This window comes from Sciurus carolinensis, chromosome 16 (assembly GCF_902686445.1).
Source record: "Sciurus carolinensis chromosome 16, mSciCar1.2, whole genome shotgun sequence".
Lineage (NCBI taxonomy): Eukaryota > Metazoa > Chordata > Mammalia > Rodentia > Sciuridae > Sciurus > Sciurus carolinensis.
This window is the reverse complement of record NC_062228.1, coordinates 55,867,105-55,875,620: the sequence shown is the minus strand read 5'-3', so window position 1 is coordinate 55,875,620 and position 8,516 is coordinate 55,867,105.

The window sequence follows — 8,516 nt, the reverse complement described above, 5'->3', positions numbered from 1 at the left end:
TAAGCCTAGGGATACTCTCCACTGAGCTACATCCCCAGCCTTTTTTTTTTTTTTTTTTTTTTTAATTTAAAATTTTGAGACGGGGTCTTGTAAGTTGCCCAGACTGGCCTCAAACTTGTGATCCGCCTGCCTCAGGCTCCTGATTAGCCAGGATTACAGAAGGGCAACACTGTGTCTGGCAGTATTTTCTTTTGTACTGATGTACTGACTTCTTGACACCCCAAATGTACTCATTCACTCTTTCTTTCATGTGGGTCATTGTGCTAGGTGATATTGGTGGTGGGGACTCAGTGGTGACCAAGACAGCCCAGGCCATGCCCTCATGAAGTTCACTGTCCAGTGGAGACACAGACCTGTGTTTGGACCATGATGATCCAGAGTAGGCAGGGCTGGGATGGGGAGCAGCCTAGAGCAGTCTGGGGGCAGGGATGGTGGCTGTCTGAGCAGACCTCTTAAGTTTCATCTTAGTTCTGAGGTTGTGAACAGGGGAAAGGGCGTGGAGGGAACATGTCTATCTCCTCTGCTTTTGACCTCTGCCCTCTACCTCCCTGACTTTTGGTCAGTGAATAATCTGAGTATGCATGTGGATAAAACTTGGGCATGCTCAGGCTTACACAACATAATTAAAGACTCACCTAAGCTCTATAGAACAGGGAAGAATTGAGCAGTCTAGCCAGTTGAAGCTTAGAGCAACTTGTCTACCTGCTGGTTGGTTCCAGAGCTGCAGCTCTTTAATTTGAAAAAGCTAAGTGAGCCTCTGAGGATATGCAAATGGGTAGTCACACCTCTGAGTCAGAGCTAATACTATGGGGGAAAGTCTCTGAGATCCATCCCAAATGCCTGTCTTCTAAAATGGGACTAGGATTCAGGAGTGCGAATAACACAGGGATGACTCCATCTCCAGTGACAGATCCTGGCCAGCAAGTCTATGGAAACGCCACTCCCCGCACCCGTCCGCAACTGCACTCCTGCCTCGGCCACCAGTTTTGTTAACATCCTGAGACCAGGAGTTAAAGACACGATTCAGAAACATGTTACCTGTGAAAATGCCTCAGTGACAGAATTCCAGAATGCCCAATGTCATGAGGATGCCATGGCAGATAAAATCAAATCCACACTGCAGAAACTTAGGGTCCTGCAACTTAAACCACTAGAGATAAAAGGTCTGTCATGCCCAGTGCGGTGGCCCACACCTGTAATCCCAGCGCTTGGGAGACTGAGGCAGGAGGATCGTGGGTTCAAAGCCAACCTCATCAACTTAGTGAGGCCCTAAGTAACTCAGCAAGACTCAGTCTCTAAATAAAGTATAAAAAGGGGTTGGGGATATGGCTCAGTGGTAAAGTGCCCCGGGGTTCAATCCCTGGTACCAAAAATAAAAAAAGTCTGTTGCATCAGGACCAGCAGACACCACAGAAGGTAATTTCAATAGGGACACTTGTAGATACTGTGAAGAAAAGGGACATTGAAACTGAGACTGTCCAGGTTTAAAATGCCAGTCTCCCTAGTGACCCTTCCAGCAGATGTTGTCCTGTGTCCACAAATACCCCTCAAGTCACCAGAGGATGTGTCACCATCCCATCAGCAGGCATCCTACCAGGGTCTAGCACACACAGGGCCAATCCCCCACTTCAGTACACAGCAGTCATCATGATAAGGCCACATTTGTCACGTGGTATATGCTTGTCTAAGCCACTCCGGTTTGCTGGACCCCTTATTACCTAGCACAGTTTCTTAGACTATGCCAATAAATACCTTAGAAAGAGTTATTCTATCACTCTGGAAAGCTAACGTTCTGTGTTCACAAGAGCCTCGTGGGCCCTACCTCTGCTCCCAACCATCTCAGTCCTCACCTTCCTCAGTACCCCGATCCCTCTGAGAGCCATCAGCCTGTCCCTCAGACCCACATCTTCAGTATCTGCTGGTTCTCGTGGGGCTTCCAACCCGGGCACACATGGGTGCATCTGGGGCTCTGACCTGCTAAAGGAGGAAATCGTTTTGTTTGTACTGGGGGTTGGACCCAGAGGTGCTTTACCACAGAGCTGCATCCTAGCCCCTTTGTATTTTTCGAGACCGGGTCTTGGTATTGTTGAATGCTGCCCTTGGACTCGGAATCCTCCAGCCTCAGCCTCCCGAGTCATGGGATTACAGGCATGTGCCACCACACCTGGTGAAACAGATCCTTTCATGGCCCTCCTGACACTGCCTTAGTGCTCCCCCAGAGGCCCACTGGGACCTCCAACCCATCACTCAGAGCCTCTTGATGTTCACTGCATCCCCTGCCACACTCCCATCCTGCCCATCATGAACTCCAGTGGTAAAGGGTGCTACTGGCTAGTACGAGGCCTCTAGGCTGTGAATGAAGTCGTCAAATGTAGGTTCCTCCTGGTCTGTGACCCAAACATCATCCTGCCTCTACCTCCCAACACCACCCACTCCAGTTTTCTTTCACACACTTTTGCTTCTGATGGTTCTCAACCCTTTTTGCTTTCCCCCAGAAAGTCACCAATAAACAGAGAGAAAATGCCTCAGTGTTTCCTTGGGACATCTACTTTTCTCGGACCCTGAATGATAATTTGAGAGATTTTGTTTTTCCTTGCAATTCCACTCCTGTCTGATTTGTTGGTAATAAACTCGTCTGCTCAGGCATCTCAATAGCTCCCTCACTGACACTCGGTACCTGCCCCAAGCCCTGGCTTGTAAAGGACACAATGTGTCTAAAGACTAATTACAGTGACATAACTCTTGAGTACACTATTTAGGACATGAACTTGTTCATGAATGTAAAATCTATTCACAGAAAGTATTTACTCTGTTTTCTTTTTTCTAATCCTAAAAGGCAATTCTGACAGATTCTGGGCCTGTCATGGGTTAAATTTTGCACCCCAAGCAACCAACCAAAAAAAGAAAAGATACCTTGAAGTCCTATTTTCCAGGACCTCTGAATATTAACTTATTTGGAAATAAGTTGTTGCTGATTTTTTTAGTTCAAATGAGGTCATTCTGAAGTAGGGTCTCTAATCCAACATGGTTGGTGTCCTTATAAGAAAGTGGCTATGAGCCAGGAGCAGTGGTGCACCCCTGTAATTCCAACTGAGGCAGGAGGATCCCAAGTCCAAGTCCAGCCTCAGCAATTTAGCAAGGTCCTGTCTCAAAAAAAGATCAAAGAAAAGTGCTGGAGAAGTGACTCAGTGGTTAAGCGCCCTTGGGTTCAATCCTTGGTACCAAAAAGGAAGTGGTCGTGGCTGGTTCAGGCAGAGACTGGAGTAAGGCTCTGCAAACCAAGGAACGCCAGGGACAGCCAACCAACAGCCAGAAACTAGGGGGAGGCGAGGAAAGACTCCCTCACTGGTTGTAGAGGAAGCAAGGCCTTGCGACTTCTAACGTCTGAGACAGTTTTAAGTCACTTCATTTGTGGATTTAACCCGATGTGGCACGCGATTGCTGAGCTCTACTTCCCTTTTTATAAAACAATTTTGAGACGGGTGTTGTTAAGTTGCTGAGGCTGGCCTCGAACTTGCCATCCTCCTGTCACAGCTTCCTGAGCAGCTAGGACTACAGGCATGCGCCTCTGCTCCTGGTCCCACGTGATACTTTGAAAGAGTCTTAAGAAACGAACTGAGGCCTGTCTGGATGTTGTCAAACATGGATTCCAAATCTTTCAGCTCTTACCTCTCCTTCAACTGACCTGAGGACTCTACCCCAGAGCCGTTAGTTTGGGGCCAACCTTCCTTCTCATTTTAGTCTCCCAAATCCTCTTTCTCCTTTCCCCCAACCTTGGGGGCACTAGGGAGCCCTGGCTTTGTTTGCCCTTTCCGTGACTGTATGTAAGATCACCTCTACAGGTGCTGGCCCTGCAACACTGGAGCGATGGGATTCTTGGGCCTCGCCCTCCGAGCTCGGGCCTGCTCCCTCTACTGGGTCCCCTGCCGCTAGCATGGCTGCAGTCATGCTCTTAATCTCTATGTGCTACCGCCGGTCAACGGCTGCTCACTGAAAACACCCAGCTTTCTCAGCTCTCAGGCTAAGCCCTGTTAAATCTTAGCCCCCCACATTCTCCCGGCCACGTCACTATTCACAGTTGCCCAAACCTGACCCCAGACACCCTCCTTCCCCTCCCTTTTGAGAGACACAGCCTCATGACTGCGGTTTCTTTACCCGAATTCTTACTTTGCCTTGTCTTGACCTTGCAGAGCCCCCGCTTGACAAGTGGATGGCTCTTACCTTGGTTATCCAGAAGGGAATTTCCAAGGGACTGAGTGGCCAGGGCTGGCTTTCAACAGCCCAGAGTCAACCCTTTCCTGAGCCAGTCAGACCAAAGGGCGCACTCGGGGAGGGAGGATTGGAGGAAGCAGAGATGTTGATCAAAGGGTACAGAGAGAGCTTTGGTTACACTGGATGGTGAGTTTTAATGTTTTCATGAGTTTCTTGTCAGCCTGCTCACCATAGTGAATAATAGTCTTGTATATTTCAAAGTTGCTATGAGACTAGTTTTTTTATTGTTCTTGCTACACACACACACACACACACACACACAAATGATTAAAGAAACTGGGTGCAGTGGCCTCATACCTGTGATCCCAGTGACTCGGGAGGCTGAGGCAGGAGGATCTCAAGTTCAAAGCCAGCTTCAGCAATTTAGTGACGTCCTGAGTAAGTTAGTGAAAACCCTGTCTCAAAATAAAATATAGAAGGGATGGGGAGATAGCTCAGTCGGTAGAGTGCTTGCCTTGCAAGCACCAAGGCCCTGGGTTCGATACCCAGCACCGCAAAAAAATAAATAAATAAATAAATAAAATATAGAAAGGGCTGGGGATGTGGCTCAGTGGTTAAGTACTCCTGGGTTCAATCTCTGGCACCAAAAAAAAAATCAATGAGGTGATATATATGCTAATTAGCCTGGTTTAGTCTTTTATAACATATCCGGAGATCAGAACATCACATTTACCCCATAAATATACACAATTATTACCTGTGAATTATAAATAAGTACAGGACTGGGAATATAGTTCAGTGATCTAGCCTGTGCTATGCATATACAGTAACAAATAAATAAAAATTTAAAAATAAGACAAGGCATAGTGGCACAAGCCTGTAATCCCAGAAACTTAAGAGGCTGAGGCAGGAGGATTGCAAGTTTGAGGCTAGCCTCAGCAAACTTAGCTAGATTTTGTCTCAAAAAAGTGGGGTGGGGGTTGGAGGGTGTAGTTCAGTGGTAGAGCATCCCTGGGTTCCATCCCCAGTACTGCAAAAACAATTATAAATAAAACTAAAGCCCCTCACAAAACCCAGCATACCTATGGTGCTCATATTTTTAAAAATATTTTTTAGATATCGATAGACCTTTATTTTATTCATTCATTTACATGTGGTGCTGAGGATGGAACCCAGTGCCTCACACATGCTAGGCAAGGGTCCACCACTGAGCCTCAACCCCAGCCCTACAGTGCTCATATTAACCTGAGATGAGAGAGCGGATACTTGGAGTGAGAGTAGGTGTGCTCTGTGGTACACCATAGTTTTGGTGTGATTTGGAGACAGAAAGGACTCTTGGTGGCTGTAGGAATGTTAATTAAAAATGTTACTAAGCCTGCTGAACTTTTAGGAACTTTGCTTCTGTCTCAAGAAGCAACAGTGTTTAAGATCCATGTATCATCAGAAAGACCCCAGAAAGCAACAGATGGCAATCTCTCAACCGCAGAGAGTGACTCCTTAAAGAATCTGCTACTAATTTGGCAACAGCAAAACACCTTCATGGACACATGTGTGTCATCTGAGCCATGACTGTGTTCAGGGAGGTGGAGGCAAGGCGAGGCTTTTAAAGATGAGGAGCACATGGGATATTTTGAAACAGTAATTCTTTTTTTCTTGTACTGGGGATTGAACCAAGGGGACCGTAACCACTGAGTCACATCCCCAGCCCTTTTTTATATTTTATTTTGAGACAGGGTCTCACTGAGTTGCTCAGGGCCTTGCTAAATTGCTCAGGCTGGCCTTGAACTTGAGATCCTCCTGCCTTGGCCTTCCAAGCTGCTGGGATTACAGGTGTGTGCCACCGTGCCCTGCTGAAACAGTAATTCTTGGTTACCAGGATCAGTAACCTGGGTGGGTCCAAGTTTATACAGGCAGTCATTGGGCAGGGGTCCTTACAGAAGTGTGTGTGTGTGTGTGTGTGTGTGTGTGTGCGCGCGCGCGTGTGTGTGTGTGCGCGCGCGCGTGTGTGCAAGTGCATGAACTTGTGGTGGCCTTTGTGATTGGGCAGAGGCTTGTGATAATTCTTTTTATCAGGCATGTGCATGCCTGATCTGTGATCTTTGGGGTTTATTATTATTTTTGTTAGGGCTTGACACAGGTGACTCCATTTTGATTTTGACATCTTACCCAGTGAAATTCCCTGGCTGATGGAGACACTGAACTTGCTCCTTCCCCAGTCCCCCATCTTACCCTGACTTACTTCCCTCATCTCATCTGACATTCTGCTAGAAGAACTTGAAATCTCATAATTGTTTTTTCTTTTTGTGGTACTGAGGATTGAACCCAGGGCCTCACACGTGCTAGGCAAACACTCTGCTAGTACATCCCCAGCCTTTTTTATTTATTTGGAGGTGGGGGTCTCAATAAATTGCCCTAGATTGTCCTCAAACTTGCCTTCCTCCTGTCTTAGCCTCCTGAGTTGCCGGGATTATAGGCATGTGTCACCTCGCCCAGCTCCAACTCTCATGATTTAAGTCCCCTGACACTGCAAAGCCCCGTTGGAAGCTTGATGTTTTACCTACTCTGCAGACACCTTAGATCAAATAGGTTTAAACATGGTCTTTGATCACATTGGGGCAATTTTTTGTATCCAGGGAACTGCTGTCTTGACTACCCAAGAAACCTGCAGAGCTGGGGATGCGACACAGTAGAGCACCTGCCTAACACGGGTGAGGTGCTAGGATCAATCCCCAGTCCTGCAAGAAAAATAAGTATTATAGGCTGGCTGGGGCCGTAGCTCAGGGGCAGAGCACTTGCCTAGCACAGGTGAGGCTCTGGGTTCAAGTTCCAGCACAAAAGACAGATGGATGGAAGGACCTGTGGTGACCGACTGACATCGCTGTCAGCCTCACTGAGGCCAGGGACCTTCAGGGGACACATGAACCGGTCCTTCACAGCTGTCAAGCCTTGGACATGTGGTTTCTGGGGTGGGGACGGGGGGTCTAAATGCTGCAGTCAGAAGCAACTGCTTGGTATTCCTTCCCAGATTTCTTCCTCCCCTCCTCCATCATCATCATCATCATCAGTAAGAACAGAGTGGACTGAGGCTGGGGCTCAGTGGCAGAGCGCTTGCCTGGCATGTGTGAGGCACTGGGTTCGAACCTCAGCACCACATAAAAACAAACAAATAAAATAAAGGCATTGTGTCCATACACAACTACAAAAAACATTTTTTAAAAAGAACATGGAGAGGTCAAAAGGGAAATCTTCAGAGCTGGGGTTGTGGCTCAGTGGTACAGCGCTTGCCTGGCACGTGTGAGGCACTGGGTTCCATCCTCAGCACCACATATAAATAAATAAAGAAGATATAAATAAAGAAGATGTCATGTCCATCTACAACTAAAAAAATATTTTAAAAAAGGAAATTTTCAATATTGCTGTGGTTCTTCTGATACCACCAGACTCTTCACCTCCTGCTTGGAGTCCTCTTATCTGGCTGTCCCTCACCTCGAATATTGGTTTTACCTCTTTATTATCTTCTTAGTTATTATTCTCGGAATAACCGTCTTCAAATGACTGGTGATCAGGACCCTAAATCAGCTCCAGATTCAACCTTCCATCAGCAAATGGCTCAACCTGTCTCGCAGGGATGAAAACACAATTCTGACTTCACCCCAGACACTGACTATTCAGACAATCTGTTTCAAACTCTCCAGATCCCTATTTTCAATTCTTGATTGTCTCCCAACTGTTTGAAAATTAGATGGTGTAGGTCTGTCTTGAACGAGAGGACTGAATAGTTTTTCTCTACTAAAGTCCAGTTCTTTTTCTCCTTGGGACTCACTAGATCTTTTTAAAACTTAAGCATCAAACTCTTCTGGCTCCTAATGTGTGGAAGATACTGCTCCAAGTACTTGACAGATATCTCATTTGATCTTCAGAACAATTCTATAAGGTACAAATGGAAGCACAGAGAAGTTAGTAGCTTCCCAAAGCCACACAGCTGAAGTCCGCCTTCAATGTCTTTGCTCTCAATTCTACCACTGCTATCTCCATCATATGACCATAAGGTCATACGTGCACTCAAAAATCATAAAATGGAAGTTCTTCAGGGTGTGGGGTCACACACCTAAAATCCCAGCACCTCGTGTGTGTGTGTGGGGGGCAGAAAGGCAGGAAGATCACAAGTTTGAGGCCAACCTGGACAGTTTAGGGAAACCCTGCCTCAAAATAAAATAGAAGGACTGGGGACATAGTTCATTGGCAGAATGCCCTTAGGTTCCATACCCAGTACCAAAATAATAAATAATGAGATGAAGGTCTCA